The sequence below is a fragment of the Phyllostomus discolor genome, chromosome X, assembly GCF_004126475.2.
Source record: "Phyllostomus discolor isolate MPI-MPIP mPhyDis1 chromosome X, mPhyDis1.pri.v3, whole genome shotgun sequence".
NCBI classification, from domain to species: domain Eukaryota; kingdom Metazoa; phylum Chordata; class Mammalia; order Chiroptera; family Phyllostomidae; genus Phyllostomus; species Phyllostomus discolor.
Genome location: NC_050198.1, coordinates 25,568,960 through 25,588,486, shown reverse-complemented (window position 1 = coordinate 25,588,486; position 19,527 = coordinate 25,568,960). Strand labels below are relative to the sequence as shown.

At 35.6% G+C, this 19,527-nt stretch overlaps 1 protein-coding gene across 1 annotated transcript in view; it reads left to right on the top strand.

Moving 5' to 3' along the window:
- The window catches only part of CASK (calcium/calmodulin dependent serine protein kinase), a 441,363-nt gene that overhangs the window by 187,892 nt on the left and 233,944 nt on the right, over nt 1-19,527 (top strand).

Sequence of the window (19,527 nt, the reverse complement as noted above, 5' to 3'; positions counted from 1 at the left end):
ATTAGATTTATTCTTAGGTATTTGCTTTTAAAGATAGATCTTTCTCTCTCTCTTTCTCTGCTCTTTCCCTCTCTTGTGTTGACTTTATATTCCTTTCTATTCATCAAGCTTTGGCAATCCCAATAATTTATCTGTAGAGTTGTTTGGGTTTTCTGCATACCCGATCATAACATCTGTGTGTGAGGAGGATTTTGTTTATTTCTTTTCAATTCTTTTTACATTTTATTTCTTTTTCTAGCCTTTACTGCAATGGATTAACATCCAGAACAATGACAATAGCAGTTTTCTTAGCTTATTTCCGATTTTAGGGCTTGCTAAGCATGAAAGGACAGTGAATTGTTACCAAATGCTTTTTTCTGTATATGTTGAAGTGATCATGTGATATTCTTCTTTAATTTGTTAATGCAATAAGTTTCATTGATTCTTTGGTTAACCAAACTTGACAATGTTGTATAATTCTTAATAATCCTTTTTATATATTGCTAATATTTGGTTTGTTTATATTTTGTTTAGACTTTTTTACATCTATACTTATGAGAAGGTTATACTAGAATTTTCATATATACTGTCCATATCAGGTTTTTATAGCTAGATTATGGTAGACTTATAAAGTGAATCGGGAGTATTCTCTGGGTTTTATTTTGTTCCCTTTATATGATTGGTAGAACTCACCCATAAATCCATACAGGTCAGTTTTTCTTGTAAGAAAGGTTATTTCTGATACAATTCCTTAAATATTTATAGAGATATTCAGATTTTCCATTTATTACTGTGTCACTCTGGTGAAATATATTTTGCTAGGAATGAGTACATTAAACAATTTTGGCATAAAGTAGTTCATAATATCCCTGCAGGATCTTTTTTTTTATTCTTGATACTGGTAATTTATATATTTATGTTTTCTTTCTTAGCCTTTCCAGACACTTGCCAGTCTTATTACCCTTCTAAACAATGACTTTTAGCTTCTGTAATTCTTTTTATTGTGAATTTATTTTCCATTTCAGTATTTCTGCTTGTTATTTCCATTCTTATATTTTGGGTTTAATTTTCTGGGTTTCCTCCCCTTCCTTTTAATTTTAATCTGTTTGTATCTCTTTTAGATGTGTCTCTTGTTAAAGACATATAGTTAAGTTGTTTTTTATCCTAGACTATCAATCTTTGTCTTTTAATTGCAGCATTTAGTCCATTTACATTTAATCATTATATATCTTGGGATAGTTTGACTTACATCTGTGGTCTTCTTATGTGCTTTCTATTTTTACCACCTATTGCATATCTTTTCTTGCCTTTCCCGATTTACCTGTATCAGTTTAATGTTTTTTATCATTCTATTTTCCTCTATTAATTTGGAGGTTTAAGCACTCTTTTCTGTCATCATAATGTGTACCCCAGAAATAACAATATGATTCTCTAATTAATCATATCTGATATTGATACCATTGTCTTCCTGAATAATACAAGCACTATAGAATTTATGTAGAATTACATAAATTTCATATAATGCCTCCCTTTACTTGTAGGCTATTGTTTTCACATATTTAAATTATATTTTTGTGTGTAAATGATAAGTTACATGTTTTTATATCACTATTATTCTTATTCATTTAGATTTACCCTTACACTTGTCCGTCCTTTGTTCTCTAGCTCCTAAAGAACATCTCTAAGGTTTTATCTGGATTCAGTTTCCTTGTGTCAGTCTGCTTGGTGCAAACTCTCCTTTTTTGTTAGTTTCAGAATTTCCTTATATCCCCTTCAATCTCGAAGAATATTGACTGAGCAGAGAATTCTAGATTGGGATTTTCTTTCCATTAGATATCATTCTACTGGCCTCCATTGACATTGAGAATTCATATAGCAGTCTGTCTCTTCTCTGAGGGTAATCTGCCTTTATTTCTCAGGTTATTAAAAACAATGTTTTCTTCATCTTTTGTTTTCTCTGTGATGGGTCTTGTATGTATATATCTGTATCAATCCTGCCTTAGGTTCTTTATGTTTCTTGAATCAGTGTATTGATATTATTCATAGTTAGGAAAATCCTCAGTCCTTATGTTTTCTAATATTTCCTCTACCCCTTTCATCACCTTTGTGATCCAATTAGGTACAGGTATAGGTGTACATTATGGTATTCTATATATCTTCTACCGTCTTTTCTGTATTGTGCATGTCTTTTCCTTTTAAAATCTATATTTTTATTTTCATTTTCTTGAAAAAATTCATACTCAGATTTTATGTTTGGGGACATAGTAGGCTTCATTATTTAATAATCTGTGTTGGATAATTTCAGCATATGAAGTCCCTGTGGTATTGTTTTTGTGTGTGTATGTGTCATTTTTGCTGGTTCTTGTTCCAGATCTCTTACCCTTTCATGCACCTTATTCATTTTGACTGAGTGCTGGAAATTATTTCAAAAATTATTGGCCTAGAATGATGCTTTCTTCCTCCAGAGAGGACTTACTTGCTTCTACTAGGCACCTTTAGGCACTAGCAATTTGGGACTCTCTTAGTTAAGGTTCAATGCTTAGATTCTTAGGGCACTCAGAGATAAAAATAGATTGTAAGTATATGAAGGGGCTGATTGTTTCCAGTTCATCCCTAGCTCTTTAGAGTCCTAGCTCAATGTTGGAGTTTGTCAGATTCCCTAAATGGTGACTTGTTTTCCCTTAGAGATTGTCTGTATAAGCAAATGCCCCCAGGGTAAAAGGGACTCTGATTCATGGCCTTACCTCTCTGAGTTCCCATTGTCTCACAGAGTCCAGCCCACATTCCTGACAATTTAACTACTTTGATGCCTTCAGGAAATGTTTTATACAGTTTTGTTGTTGTTGTTGTTCAATGGGAGACATCACATAGCAGAAATCTAGCAATATAGTTAACGTTTCTTTACATAGTGTCATATTACTTTCCATAAATATTGTACCAATTTCTATTTTGTATCAATTTATATTCACACCAATGGTAGGTGAGAACATCCATGTTTACATTTAGATAAGCCAAAATGATGTTTAGGTCTTATTTGCATTTTTTGTTACTAGTGTGGTTAGATATTTTTAAGGTATTACATTTTTCATGTATTGCAAATATTTTTCCCAAATTTGCCTGTTTAATATTGTTTATGGTTTGGGCCTTTTTGTGTATTTATTTTTTAAATATGCAGAAGTTTAAAATCCGGCAGTTAATCACAAGGGTTACTCTGAGCCCGTGATTAATAGTCTATCTCTTCTTTCTCAAGGACTATTTAGAAATAGAAACTAACTTCCGGAAAGATGGAGGAATAGGTGGTCGCACCGTACCTCCTCGTACAACCAAGATTAGAAAACCAATAATTTACAACAATAATTTACTATCAGAATAACACCCAGATCCGGCAGAGGATTTATCTGAATGGAAGTCGGGCAGCCAAGAAGTTGAAGTAGACGTGTTCATCCGGACCGGTAGGAGAAGACGAGCCGGCGGACGCGGGGCTGGCTCGGGTCGGCGGCTCGCGGAGGTCGGGGGAAGGTTTGGCGCGAAATCGGCGCAAAAGCCATCCAGGGGCGCAAGAAGGCAGCGGTGATCCCTGAGTACGCAAGCTGCGGCTGGCAGACCCAGAGGGGCAGCGATTGTGGACCAGGGCAGAACTCGAGGCCCGGAAGCCCAGACAAGGGTCTGAGTCCAGGGGAACGGAACTACCGCCATTGTTTTCTCCACCACCACCCCCCCCCCCCGTTCCCGCGCCCGCCCCGCCCCCACATATAACGTCACAATCTAGCGACTGGGGTGCCCAGCCCCAGTGAGCACCTAAGGCTCCGCCCCCCACCGTAACAAGAGCAACCAGACCGGGAAAAAAAAAAAAAAAGGAGAGACGGGGGGAAAAAAAAACATGTTTTCAACAGAGCAAATCAGTCCCCCAGGACTTATCCTTTTGAGCGACCAAGAATTAGCCAATCTATCAGATGCGCAGTTCAAAACACTGGTGATCAGAAAGCTCACGGAACTGGTGGATTTTGGACGAAATTTAGATGAAAGAATGCAGAGTACCATAAAACAGATGCAGGAAGACATACAGAGGAGAGCCAATAGTGAAAGGAAGGAATATGAGTCTCAAAACAATACAGTGGACCAGAAGGAAGATAGAATCAACCAAGCAGGAAAGCATGATGAAATAAGAATTCAAAAAATTGAGGAAAAGATTAAGAGCATCCAAGACACCTTTAAACGTTCCAATATACGAATTATAGGGGTACCAGAATCGGAAGGGGAAAAGCAACAGATTGAGCACGTATTTGAACAAATAATAAAGGAGAACTTCCCCAATCTGGCAAAGGGAACAGTCTTCCAAGAAATCCAAGAAGCTCAGAGAGCCCCAAAGAAGTTGGACCCAAGAATAAACACACCAAGGCACATCATAATTACATTAGCCAAGGTAAAAACGAAGGAGAGAATCCTAGAAGCAGCAAGAGGTAAGGGGACAGTAACCTACAAAGGAGTTCCCATTAGACTGTCAGCTGATTTCTCCAAAGAGACCTTACAGGCAAGAAGGGGCTGGAAAGAAATATTCCAAGTCATGAAAGACAAGGACCTACATCCCAGATTGCTCTATCCAGCAAAGCTCTCATTTAGAATGGAAGGGCAGATAAAGTGCTTCTCAGATAAGGTCAAGTTAAAGGAGTTCATCATCACCAAGCCCTTATTTTATGAAATGCTAAAGGGACTTATCTAAGAAAAGAAGATAAAGAAAAGACATGTATAGTAAAAGGACAGCAAACTCACAAATATCAACAACCACACCTAAAGCAAAACCAAAAGAAGCTAAGTAAACAATTAGAACAGGAACAGAACCACAGAAATGGAGGGCACATGGAGGGTTAGCAGCAGGAGGGTGGGAGGAGGAGAGAGGGGGAAAAGGTATAGAGAATAAGTAGCATAGAATGTAGGTTGAAAATAGATAGGGGGAGGGCAAGAATAGTACGGGAAATGTAGAAACTAAAGAACTCATAAATATGACACATGGACATGAACTAAAGGGGGAAATGTGGGTGGGAGGGGGTACAGGGTAGAGGGAAGAGAAGGGGGAAAATGGGACAACTGTAATAGCATAATCAATAAAATATATTTAAAAAAAAAAAGAAAAAAAAAAGTTTAAAATCCAGTTAAAAAAATAAGAATGGAACTACCTTGTGACCCAGCAATACCACTGCTGGGATTGTATCCTAAGAATCCTGAAACACCAATCCAGAAGAACCTGTGCACCCCTATGTGTATAGCAGTGCTATTTATAATAGCCAAGTCCTGGAAACAGGCCAAGTGCCTGTCACTAGATGAGTGGATTAAAAAACTGTGATATATTTACACAATGGAATACTACGCAGCAGAAAGAAAGAAGGAGCTCCTACCCTTCACAACAGCATGATGGAACTGGAGACTATTATGCTAAGTGAATAAGCCAGTCAGTGAAAGACAAACGCCATATAACCTCACCTATAAGAGGAATCAATGGACAAAATAAGCTATCAAGAAAAATAGAACCACTTCTGTGGCTGGTGTGGCTCAGTGGATCGAGCACTGGCCTACAAACCAAAGGGTTGCCAGTTTGATTCCCAGTCTAGGCACATGCCTGGGTTGCAGGCCAGGACCCCAGTGGGAGCATACAACAGGCAACCACACATTGATATGTCTCTCCCTCTCTTCCTCCCTCCCTTCCCCTCTGCCTAAAAATAAATAAATAATTTTTTTTAAAGAAAAGGAGTGCTGGGGGGAAATGCAGACAGCTATAATTGAACAATAAAATAATATTTAAGAAAAGAAAGACAAGTAGTACCAGAAGCATGGAAACGTGGAACAGACTGATACCTGTAGTAGGGGAGGAGGGAGGGGGGAATGGTAGAAAGAAGGAGAAGGGACTAGTCAAAGAACATGTATGAATAACACATGAATATGGACAATGGAGGGGTGGGCTGGGTGGAGGGGGGCAAAAGGGAAAAAAATTGGCACAATTCTAATTGAATAAACAATTAAGATAATAAAAAATAAACTGAAAAACAAATCCAGTCAGAGAAAGAAGTTGCTAATAAGCAAGAGTGGAGGTTAGACTGAACCCTATGGTGCTAGAGTTGGAGATGTCAATATTATCTCATATTTAGTTTGTGTATATACACATGTGTGTGCATATATCTTTGTATGTATATATATATATATATATATGTGCATATATGCATTTGTACATACAGATAGATACATGTGTAAGGGTTAGTACCCACATGTATTTCCTAGCTCTGTCCACTGAGAGGGCCTAGAAGCTGTGACACCTTAGTAGTAACCAGCATACTTATACCCAGATCTTCATTTCTAAATATTATTCTATGACAGAAGGAGTTAAGGTCCTTGGAGAAATGGTTAATTCTAGGACCGGGGCAGAGAACATACAAAATGAGCCTGGAGCATTTTATAGTACTGGAAAGTAAGGAAGTGCTCAAAATCAAAGAGCTATAGAAACCAACCTGAAAGAGCTCCCAATGGCCAAACCTGAAACAATTCCGGCAACAAAATAAATAACATAGTATTGGATTATAACCCAAACTATAAAATAAATGGGTCCAAAGTGATATAAATAAATTATTGAATAAAATTTTAAATGGGAGAACAGAAATAAATCTTCCTTACGGAATTCCAAATAATGTATGTAGATATACCCCACTCCAGGAGATAGAGATAATCCCCTTCCCGCCTTAAGTGTGGGCTGAACTTGGTGACTTGCTTTCAAGGAACAGGGCATGGAAAGGGGAACATAGTAACTTTACAGTGAAGAAACCTAGCTGACTCTCCCTTAACCAAGGAATCGAGTTAACATTATCAGTGATAGATAAATCATGGGGATATCATGTGCCCCCTGGAGTAATGTGTTGAGAAAAGCACTTCACCTCTATGTATCCTTCCCCCAAAACCCACAACTCTCATCTAAAAATTAAAAAACCTTCAGACAGATCTAAATGGACAGATTTCTATAAAATACTCTGTCCAGGTCATGAAAAACAAAGACAGACTGAGAAATTGTCACAGACCAGACAAAACTAAGGAGACTTGAAAAAAATGCAATGTGATATCCTTCATGGGATCCCAGAACAAAGAAAATACATTAGTCAACAAACTGGTGAAATTTAAATACAGTCAGGAGTTTAATTAATAGTAACATGCCAGTGTTACTCTCTTAATTTTGACAAATGTGCTATAGTTACCTAAGATGTTAAAGTTAGAGGAAGTTGGGTAAGAGGGATACAGGACTTTCTATGCTATCTTTGTAATTTTTATGTAAGTCTAAAATTATTCTGAAATAAAAATTTGTCTTTAATTTAAAAAGTACATACAAAAATGAAAACATAAGTTTACACCATTATTTCCAGTTAAAGCAACAATCACAAATGTTTATTTGTGAGACATTTACTAGATAATAAGGAATTATTAGCTGTTAATGTGTAATTTTCTTGCAGTTATTGTACAGAAAGAGTCCTTACCTTCTGGAGATAACTACTGAAGTATTTAAGCATTAAGTGATAATTGATGTTTGGGATTTGCCTCAAAATCAGGTGAGGGGTGAGCAGTGGGTACTCTGTTGATATATACGTAAAAGATTTGCCTGTGAGTTGTATTCATTAATGTCTGGAGGAGGATAATGGATATATGAAACCTCATTACCTTAACTCTTTAAGTTTTATGTTTGTACAATTTTTCTCTAAAAATCAGGGCTCTTTGTCACATTAACATACTCTCTTCATTTAAGTAATTCTCTTCTTTGTGGTTATGCCACAAGCTTGGTATAGAATTAGGTCTGTTTATTACCGTTTTGTTTTGTTGGGGTTTTTTTTTTCAGTTAAAGTTTTTATTGAGGTAACTGTAGGTTCACATGCAGCTAAATGAAGTAATACAGGGAGATCCTTTTAGACTTTGCCCAGTTTCTCCCACCATTAACACTTTGCAAAACTAGTATAATATCACAACCAGGATTCTACCAATCTTATTCAGATACCTGCATCATTTGGTTTTTTTTTAAATGTAAAACTACTTATTCATAAATATTTTCCAAAATGAAAACAAGTTTACCGAAAAAATGTCCCTCACTGGGGTGGATGCATCAGTCATTTCTAATTTTAAGTATTGCCTCTTTTTTTTTCTCTTGATTCGATTCAGTTTTGTTTTTAGATTGTGAATAGAGTTTATTCAGAAAGGTCTGGTTTGTATCCCTGTCCCCATTCACTTCCTCCCTTAGAGGAAATTGTCATTGTCATAAATTCTATTTATTGTAGAGCCTCAGGATTAAGAGTTTAGGATGCTGGAGCCAGATTGCTTAGGTTCAAATCCCACCTCCACTACTTTCTAACCCTATGGCCTTGGACAAGTTATATAACATTTGTCTTAAGCCTCAATTTCCTCATCTGAAAAATAGTACCTGTCTCCTTGTCTTGTTATAGGTATTAAATAATTTACTACATGTGAAGCACTTAAAATGACACTTGGTATATAGTTAAATGCTCAGTAAATCTTTGCTTTTAGCTATTAACATATCTTCATTTAGCAGGAACCTTCAAGATCTTATCCAAGAGGCAGGACTAATGTGAAAATCAGTCTGTGAGGGTTATGTGTCTTCCTATAATACTCAAAGGATCTGTCTGGTTAACTGCTGACTTCCGTTTTTCTACATACAGAATTTTCTTGCCCTTTGCACATTGGCTATGATGTTATGTGGCCATTCAAGAACTCCTATATTTTTCTTTGTTGTATTTGAAACTGGGAAACAATTTACATATATGGAATCTTCTCATGAGGGCAAAATAATGGTTCCTTTTTTCTTGCTAAGTTGAAACAATTCAATCTTGGGCAGACCCTTGTGCTTATATGCCTCTGTTTTTGTTTCTATCTATACATCTAGAGTTTTATAAATACCGACATTAACTTTTTTATAATAAGAGGAACTTACCCGGAAGTAAGAATTATACCAACTAGTTTGATTTCAGAGTGCAAATGGCAGTAAAATGAAAACAAAAACTCAATAATTAACTATGTGATATTTTTTTAATCCCTGGTATGTTTGCTTAGGATGAGATTGTTTTCCAAACTGGCCCACCTTCCTCATCTGTAAGACCACATCAGGGTCTGTCATGATTATGTACAATTTTTTTGATGTTCTAAGACACAGATAAACAGAGGACATGTCAGAAGTATAACTGTCAAAGAATGACCCTGAACTTTGAATTAAACAAATGGCTAGAAGGAGTATGTTGGGATTTTCATATCTACGTTGTTTGAGGGTATGCTCCCTCCTGTGGGCCAGAGGCTTTGCTGGTAGTCGGGGGGCAGGTAGTGCACTGAGGAACCTGCCTCTGCATGAAAAGAAGGCATTGAGGAGCATGAGAGAGAACTGTATTTCTAGAGAAAAAAGGCAAAAAGAAGATCTAGAGAAACTTAGGAAGAATCATAGATACTAACCCATACCAAAGTTATGACAACTTATGCAGGATAGAAAGAAAAACGATGCAATGATTATGATTGATTTGGTTTTGAGTAGCAGAAGTACTGTCCTGGCTCTCATCTGCAAAGGAAAGTAAGTGGGACTAGACCAGAAGTCTAAGAAACTTAAAACTTAGCAAATAAATGTGTTTAAACTAGCTGAACTAGTACATCCCATAGATAAAGTGTTGCATGTAAAGTATTTGTCTTTAGAATTAATGAAGTTAAAAGATTGGGAGGGTAGTGTAGAAAAGAGAAAAAAGTTCAAGGACCCAGGCCTTTGGACACCTTATGCTGTGCAAACATAGCTGGGGCCATTTAGTAACCAGTGTCTTAGATGAACTCTGTAGATCTTGTGCTGAGAACAGAGACTTGGTAGCTTAGAAGCTTCCCTTTCTAGCACCATAAAATCCTGTCTGTCTCCTGGTCCAAAGGGAAAGAAAGCGCAGGTGCAATTCCCTTGTGAAAATTTTCAGTAACTTTTTTAAAGCCCTTTGAAAAAGTAGAATATCACTATCCTCTCATCAATACACCTAAGTCCATATTATGGTAAAGGAAAAGTGTACCCTCCTTCTTCAAAAAAAAAAAAATGAACAGGAAGCATGGAGTTACACAGGGGTCTGAGACTCAGGAAGCTGAGGTTCTATTCCCAACTGACATTAATTAGTTACTGACCGACAGCAAGTCTTTTAATTGAACTTACAGTTTTAAAATTCTGTGATGTGACTTATTGTGATTTATATCTGGAAGCCCTTTCCCCTCATTTTTTTTTCTTCAGAACCTTAACTAAAAGAATAAGAATAAGAGAGTGTTTGCGTGTGTGTGTGTGTGTGTGTGTGTATGAGAGAGAGAGAGAGAGAGAGAATGTTGGAGGCTGGGGAGGTGAGTGTTTAGCTATAAAGTTTAATGAGAACACTGAAGGCTAATAGTTATTGCTGTCAACTGTCTTCCTTTCTTTTCTGGGAATTTTAGAAAACCATACAGAGGAGCATGTTAACATAAACATCCAATCTCCTAACCTAGGATCATTTGCTGTCTCTTGTAGCAGCAGTCTTCTTATCCACTAGGAGGCACCATTGTCAAACAACATTGATTATGGCTCACAAGATCTTGTCATTTTAATGTATTTGACAGTATATCAGAATTTCTTTATTAAACAATTCCTGTTACAGTGAACACCCCTTTTCCCCATTGTAAAGATGAAGATTTCTATCTACTTACATATCGTAGTTCACAATCCTGTGCAAGTACCTTCTCTGGTCTCTGTCCAAGTTTATACTGAAAGGATTTTATTATATCCTGTTTATAGTATAGCTCAAATTATAGCCCCTTAAATATTCCTACAATCTACTCCAAGTCCACCTAAAATGTTGACATATTTCATAGTGCTCCAAGCCTTACTGTTGTTTGCTTGTCAGAAGAAATGCCCTAAGATGCTGCTTTCCTCTTAACCACCAATAGCCCGACCACTTCCACATTCTCTCACTCTGTCTTTCTCATCCTCTCCTATTCTCCCTGTCCCCAATCTGAGAAGCTGCTTACTCCATGAAGACTGATTCCTCAAAGATGTACTCTTTCCTTCCATTGAAATTCCAGCATGTGCTATTTTAATCACTTCTCCCCACAAAAATGAATTTACCACCAATAAATATTTATGAATATTCATCAATGTGTGGAATATTATACTGATGATAAAAGACCCTTTTATGCCCTCAAGTTGTTTATAGTGAAATTGTACAAACCAGACAGGTGCCTATGCATGACATAAATAATAATAACTGGTAGTGTAGGTCAGAATGACCATAGAGAGGCACAGATTAATAGGGCTCTAAGAGGTCAGTGGGGGAAATAGTTGGGAGCTGGAACAGGCAAGCGAGCTTTTACAAAGTTGGTGAAGGACATCAACACCAGTGTAGAGGAGAGACAGATAGAAAAGTGAACAGAGGACATCCCCAGCAGGAGCATAAATAGAACATTGGGGAAAGGTGGTGGTTATTGGACATTTGAGAATACTTCAAGACAGTACCACAAGCAATATGCAAGGATTAAAGCATTTGTTGGCAAACATTAACTACAAAGAATTCATTTAAACCATATCAACAATACAGTATTCTCATGTATCACCTGGGGTAATAGAGATGGAAGCTTTGCACCAAAGATCCCCCTACTTGGTTCTGGAGCATGGGGCCCCCTATAAACAGGCATGAAAATTGATTTGTTATACGGAGCCCTTCTTGTAATATGCTTTTGCTTACTTAGCTGTAATCTCTTACCTTTTGTTAAGTAATTCAGACCCTTGAGCTAAAATTAGAAGTTTCCCTCTCTGTAACCTGAGCATTTTGAGGGGAACAATGCATGGACCCTGAAATCACACTGCCTGGATTTGAATCCTGGCTCTGCCACTAAATAACTGTGTAATCCCTTGGGCAAGTTACTTAACTTTTGCTGTTTCTCAGTTTTCTCATATGTAAAATAGGATTGATTGGTAATAGTACCTACCTCATAGACGTGTAGCCATTCAGTAAACTAATGTATGTAAATACCTGTCGCATAGTAAGTACTCAAAAATGCTAGCTTTAATTATTCATCACAACAAAATAAGATTATTACTGTTTTTGAACTATATGTGAAGGAAATCAATTTGTATTTTGCTGTGTTGCTTTATTCACTCACTTTATCCTTAGGTATCAGCCAATTTCTTTTGTGTAGCTATAATATTTTTCATTGCTCGGTAATATTCTGTTGTATGAATATACCAATACTTTATTCTGTTACTGATAGACATTTGGCTTGTTGACCCTTGGTGGCCATGGTGAACAATGCTGCTATGAGCATTCAGATATATATCTCCTAGTCTACATAAACATACAAGGTCTATCCAGAAAATAAAGAAATAAATACAGAAAGAAAGAAAGAAAGAAGTAAATACATAAATAAATAAATACATATCCATGTAATATGAAAAATACAGACATTTATTGAATAAGATACAAGATACAAGAAACATTGTACATAGGACAATGATGCCTCAGTCCCCTTCAAAGTAGACCTCACACAGTTCTCCCAGTCACCATCAACTGCCCCATTGTATTTTCCTGAACCTCATCGATAGTCTGAAATCTCTTCCCTTTCAAAGGTGATTTTAGTTTTGGGAAAAAACAGAAGTGGTAAGGCGCCAAATCTGGGCTGTAGGTGGGGCTGAGTCACCTCAGTGATCTGATGTTTTGCCAAAAAAACTCTGCACCAGACATGATGCATGAGCAGGCGTGTTGTCGTGATGAAGCTGCCAATCACCAGTTGCCCATAGCTGTGGCCTTCTGAATCATCCAAATATTTTCCACAGAGGAATGTTCAAGCTTAACGCAAAATTTGATGCAGATTCGTTGCTCTACTCGCTCAGTCATTTTGAATGCGATGGCCACACAGTACACATGCTCACTCAGTGGAGTCTGCAGCCCCCACTAACTAGTACAGTGACATTGTCACTGATCACACACGCACATTCCTGTCTACTCTCCTTGGCTGCCAGGGTATATCAATGTCATGTAAACCGTTCTCATTACGTTAACAGTGGCTGAACTTTTTCCACACAGACCTTGTATGTTTATTTGAAGAGAACATCTTTGCCCAGTACTCTGCAGTCATCTATTTGTCAGCAGTCAATCATCCATATATATATGGTTCTGTGTCTAGGTTCTCTGTTATGTTCTATTTTCCTGTTTGTCTGCCGTAGTGTCAGTGGCATAGTCTTAATTACTATGCTTTATATTATGAAATTTTGAAATCAAGTGGAGAAAATCCCCTCACTTTATTATTCTCCCAAAATATCTTGGGTCTTCTTGTCCTTTTGCAATTCCATGTGCATTTTAGATTCTCCTTGACATTTTCCACAAAACCTGTTGGTATTTTCATTGGAATTCCATTGAATTTATGCTTCAATTTGGAAAAGATTGGCTGTTGTCAATATGGAGTCTTCTAGTCTGTGGCCAGGATAATTTTCTCTCCGTTTATTTTCCTTATTTAATTTATCTTACCTTAATTTAATAAATATGCTTTTTTCTGTAGAGATCCTATACATCTTTCTATGATACTTATTTCTGTGTTCTTAAAAACATTGTTTAAATTTTTATTTTATTTATAACAATGAATTTTCTAAATTCTGATTAATTTTAATTTTTAAATTATTTTAATTTTTAAATTATTTAAAATTTAAATTATTAAATTATTTTGTACATTATATATATGCAATTACATCATCTGTAAATAATGACAGTTCATTTGTTTTCAATTTTTACACATTTTATCTCTTTATCTTGCCCTTACTGCACTGTCTGGGACCTCCAGAATATTTGAATATGAGTTGTTGGAGTAGATATTTTTGTATGTCAGTGTTCAAAATATTATTCATTGAATTCCAAATGTGAAAACAGTTTTATATTTCTCTGGTAAACACAACTTTATCCTGATGTAATTTTATGTATTGCTGTTTCAGTTTGGTAATGTTTTGTTTGGGTTACTTTCATCTATGTTCATTAGTAAGATTGTCCTTTAATTTTCTCATGCTGTCCTTAATGTGTTTTTGTATCTAGGTTAAGCTAGCTTCATAAATTGAATTGGAGACTGTTCCTGCTTTTTAATTCATTTTAGTTCTTCTCAAAATGTTCAATAGCACTTGTCAGAAAGTCCATCTAAGCCTAAAGTTGTCTATGCCAGAAGTTTTTTAATTACTGATTCAATTCCTTTAATCAGTAAAGAATTATTTAGGTTTTCTAATTCTTTTTGTGTCCCTTTTTATGACTTTTATTTTTGGGGGAATTTGTCCATTTCAAATTTGTGACATAGAGTTTCTATACCATCTTTTGAATGTCTGCAGGATATGAAATGCTATCTTTGTCATTCCTGATAATGGCTTCTATATGTGTCTTCTCTCTTTTTTTTTAATCAACCTTGCCAAAGATCCATCATTTCACAGGGAACTGTTAGCTTTCTTTATCCTTCTTATGTCTATTTATTTTCTATTTCATTAATTTCTGTCATTGTTTCCTTCCAACTTGTTTGAGTTTAATTTGATAATCTTTACATAATATATAGAATGGATGCTAGTTCATAAAATTTTGGCCTTTCTTTTCTAATATATACATGTACAACAGAAAATTTCCCTCTAGGTAGTACTTTATCACATTTTATAAGTTTTGATGTTTTTATTTTTGTTATTCAGTTTAAAATATTTTCTAATGATTTATTCTGAGATCTGTATAATAAAAGCATATTGTTAAACTTCCAAATGGGGATTTTTCTGGATCCATTTTATTACTCTTTTCAAAGAACCTATTTTTTTTTTATTTTCTCTTGCTCTATGTTGTTTGTTTTTTCTTCATTAATCTTTGTTCATTATTATTCCCTTCTATCTTTACCTGATTTAATTTGCTGTTTTTAAATATTTTTTGTTCTCATGATTGAAGCTCACTAACTTTAGCTTTTCTTATTTTTTAATATTTGATATCATACTTGTAATATTTGTTATTTCAATAATTTAAATTTTTTAAACAAATTTATGGATGTATACTGCTTTGTAAATACTGTTTAGCTGTATTCAGAAGGGATTCTTTGATTTTTTTAACACTTAGAACTGTTTTTAGTACAACAGAAATTGTGGTACCTGTTCATTTTTTAAAAGTGGAAGTAAAAACAAAACAAAAAAAATCCCGAATACAGTCCTACCCACCCACTCTTTAACACTCTAATATTTAAAAACTATTCAATGTATCTGCATATACATGTGTATGCAGATTATATGTTTATATATCCTAATATGTTGTGAATATCTTTCTATATCAATAAATATACTTCTGTAGCATCATTTTAATGGCAGCATAATATTCTGCTCTGTGGGTTTACCACAATTTACTTAACCATTCTCCTATGTTGGACATCTAGGTTGTTTCTGACTTCTCTGTATTATCAATAGTTATGCTAAATCTGGTCCTTAAAACTTATCAAATAGCTTGATTATTTCCCTTGGAATGAAATTATTAGGTCAAAAGACATGTACATTTTTAAGACTTTTGTCAAACACTATAAAATTGCCCTCTAGAGAGATTGTATTGATGTGGTTTTCCATCAGTGGTGGAAAATTCAAGAAAATTCTAATTCAAGAAAAGTTTCTCCAACACTGAAGAGTGTGTGTCAAAGTAACTTTCTCATACTGGGAGATTTAGATTAGATTTATGTCCCACCCCCTCCTTTCAGTCAGTTCTATTTTGCTGGTCTAATAATGGCACCACCCCAGTCAGGAAATGTAATGCCTCAGTCCTGCATGAGTTTTGGTATGTATTGTTTTCATTATCATTAATGTTAGAAGTATTTTCTAATTTTAATATAATTTTTCCTTTGAGTAATAGGTTATTTAGCATGTATTTCTTAATTTCTAAGCATTTAGAGATTTTCTAGTTATTTTTTAATTTATTTCTAACATAGCTATATTGTGTTTAGGAAACATACTCTGAGTGATTACAATCCTTTAAATGTTTTGGGGCCTTAGAAAAGCATTTATGCAGTTTCTTGAGTTATAAGGTGAACTATTTGTGTGTGTGTGTGTGTGCGTGTGTGTGTGTAAAACACCATTTTTACTTGAAAGAATGACTAACAGACAAACCAACAGTTATGCTAATTTGGGTATGTGACAGACATTTATTCAAAAATGAGCAAAGTAAGCCTGCTGCTTCAAGGGAAATAACTCACAGTACTTGTTGCCAGTGATGAAATTCAAACTTTCAAGTGAAAATTAGAATTTTGGAAAACTTGTATCCACCACTGTGAGCAAATATTGATAGATAAACCCCACAGAAACATAATCCCTTTGGGGCTCTCAGTAATCTCTCAGAGTACAAAAGGCCCCTGACATTTTAAAAAAGTTACAGAATTTAGTGGTTGTCCTAGAACTTGCAGTATGCCTCCTGACGTACATTATTGTTGTCAAGTATTTTTATTTAAAATCAGTCTTCTCTGTCTCTCAGAATAGTTACTGTTTTACAGTCTTTCACTGTAGAGGAGTATGAAAATGGTTTTCTATAGTCCTTGATCATTTAGATTCATCTACAGTCACACCTGTAGCTTAGGTGTGTTGTAGGTTGTGTACTATATAGATTTGTGTATATGCACTCTAGGATGTTCATACAATGATGAAATTGCCTAACAACATATTTCTCATGCATATTCCCATAGTCAAGTGGTGCATGGCTCTACATATTTACCACGTTTTATGTTTTTCATGATGCTGCATCTCTGAGTTTTTATTTGACTTCATTTTTCTCTTTCTGAGGAATAGTCTTTTGTATTTCCTTTAGGAATAGGCATACTGGTGACAAATTCTCTTGGGTTTTTTTGCTTATCTGAAAGAATTTTCTTACCCTAATTTTTAAGGATTATTTGATGAAAGTAGAATTTCAGGTTGGCAGTTATTTTGATTTAAGATTTCTTTCCACTGTAACTATAGATTACTTTCATTTATGTTGCTTGATGTGTGTGTTTGTGCATGTTTAGAGATTGTGATTTCAAGTGCTAACATTTCATTAATGACCAGAAAAATTGGATTGATCCATGCCAATAATTGTAGCACAGTGCAGTAAATAATTTCCAGTTACTTCTCACTGACTGGTTTCCTCCATAGGGTGGCCTCTCACCACTTTACTACCTTCTCCTACCCTAAAGACTCTGCTTCCCTCTTTCAGGTCCCTCCATAAGCCTTCCTCTAGCTCTCAGGATAGATGCAATTAGTTTAGCGCTCCCCTTTGCCTAACTTCTTTCTCATCTATGTTGAATAGTGCTTACCCTCACATTTCACAATTAAAAAGGAAAACGCCTAAACAAAAGTATAATTTTCTCAGAGTGAGGTGTGTTTAGTCCTAATAGATCAACCAGCCAGCTTAAACTGCAACCAGCTTTAAAAATAGCATCCTTTTTCTCCACAATACAAGAAATTAAAACTATTCAGCCTCTTGGTAGTCAAGGAAATACAAATTAAAGCAATCACAAATGACTTTTTACCCTCCTAATTGGCAAAAATTAAAAATAATAGTCATCCTAGTGGAGGCAAGATAGAAGAAAGGACACTTTCACACTCAGTAGTGGCAGTATAGATTGCTAGAGTTTTTCCATCCGTGTATATCAAATGCATTATTGTGTGTGCCCCCTGACCTAATAACTCCACTTGTAGCACTTTTACTATAGTAGGTGATCAGGGTAGTTCACAAAGATGCACGATCATGTTCATCTGGGCTTTGTTTCTGGTGGGAGAAAATAAACGCCGCTATACTTCAGAATAGCCTAGGCCATTGTAAGAATTATTCTGGCGAAGAATTGTATTTGACATTGGAAAATGTTCATTAGCTGTGAAATGGAAACTAGGTGAAATTTGTAAAGCCTTGTATAAATGTGAAAGTATTTTCATTTATGTAAAACCACACCGAGATTTAAATAACATAATCAACTGTTCATTAAATATTTACTGTGTGCTCAGTCTTCTGCTGGGAATCGGAGGTGAACATGTCAAAAGTATGAAAATACTAGTTTTTTAGGACTTTATGCTATTGTTTGAACTGTTGAGCTTGAATACGAAGGGGTCTCCCCAGAAAGGGAATATATTTATAGAAATAATAAATTGATTCTTGTATGTTTAAATTTCAGTCACCTTTAAAGTACTCTCCTTTTGATGCAATACACCTAGTGAGACTTTTTCCACTGCTCAAAACAGTTTTTGAACTCCTCAATTTTGATGAATTTAAGTGCTTTTGCCATTTTTTTCACCTCTTCCACATCGGCAAAATGTTTCCCTTTGAGGACTTTTATCATCTGGGAAAATAATTAAAAGGTTGCTCGGGATGGGATTGGGTCAATAGGGAAGGTGGGTCACAAGGGTCATGCCATTTTTGGTCAAAAACTGCTGAACACTCAGTGCCATGTGGGCAGGTATGTTCATAAAATCACCCATCATGAAATGGACAAATGCATTGAAAGAGTCTTCAAAAAACATTCACCGAAACTGAACACAGCCTCTCACAATAATGCCAGCTGGTACGCTGATACAAATGGGTTCCTAAAACACTCACATAGCGGGGGAAGCCTGTACTATAAGGGGCCCACCCTCTAGAAGATAATTCTGTTTTTGGGAGGGTCCCCCCTTGTATGTGCATTTAGTCCTTGCACACCCAGCAGGTATACATCTAGATAATGGAAAGAGCATTAAACATAGATAGACAGGCATTTGAATCCTGTCCCTGTCACATACTTTTCTACTCACTTAGACAAATTATTTGATAATGAGAAGGATGCTGACTTCATGGGATAATTATAAGAATGAAAGTAACTATTACAAAGAATTGCTTCCCATGATCATTGATGAATAGTAATATTAGTAATGATTATTATTATAACAATTTAATAATTATTAGTTATACTAATGAATAGTTAGTCCCCTTACTTTCCCTTCTGGAAGTCTCTATTTCCTCAGTGTAGCACCTACAGAAGATACATTGGAGCCTGAGCTACTGAATAAATGAATGAATGAGATACTGAATTTCAGAATACTTTATAAGCCTTAAAATATGAAAATGTTAACTATTAATATTTAAATAATTGCATTAATATATGTAATGATCTGGCAAAAATTCCATGTATACACATATATGTGTTTATATGTAATTGCCAAATGTTATGATATGGGCTAGAAGGGGTTATAGAATTTAAGCAAAAGAAGGACTTAATATAGCTGTTAATCATTTGGGGGACTTTTAGGATTGAATTAAGGTAGATTTTGAATATGAGAAGTAATATATGCAGAAGCATGTGGCTAAAAAAGAAAAAGAAGAAAGAAAATGGTATATTCAGGGAGTAGTGATAAGACTCATGTGCCTAGAGAATGAGGTATTCTTGAAAAGTCGTTAGGCTAAGTAGAAGAAGCAAGGTGTAGCCAAGACAACAAGAGGCCTTACTGATCTGGTAAGAAAAAGAAAATCATTTTAAGTTTGGGGGCAAGATAAGAGACAGTGTGTC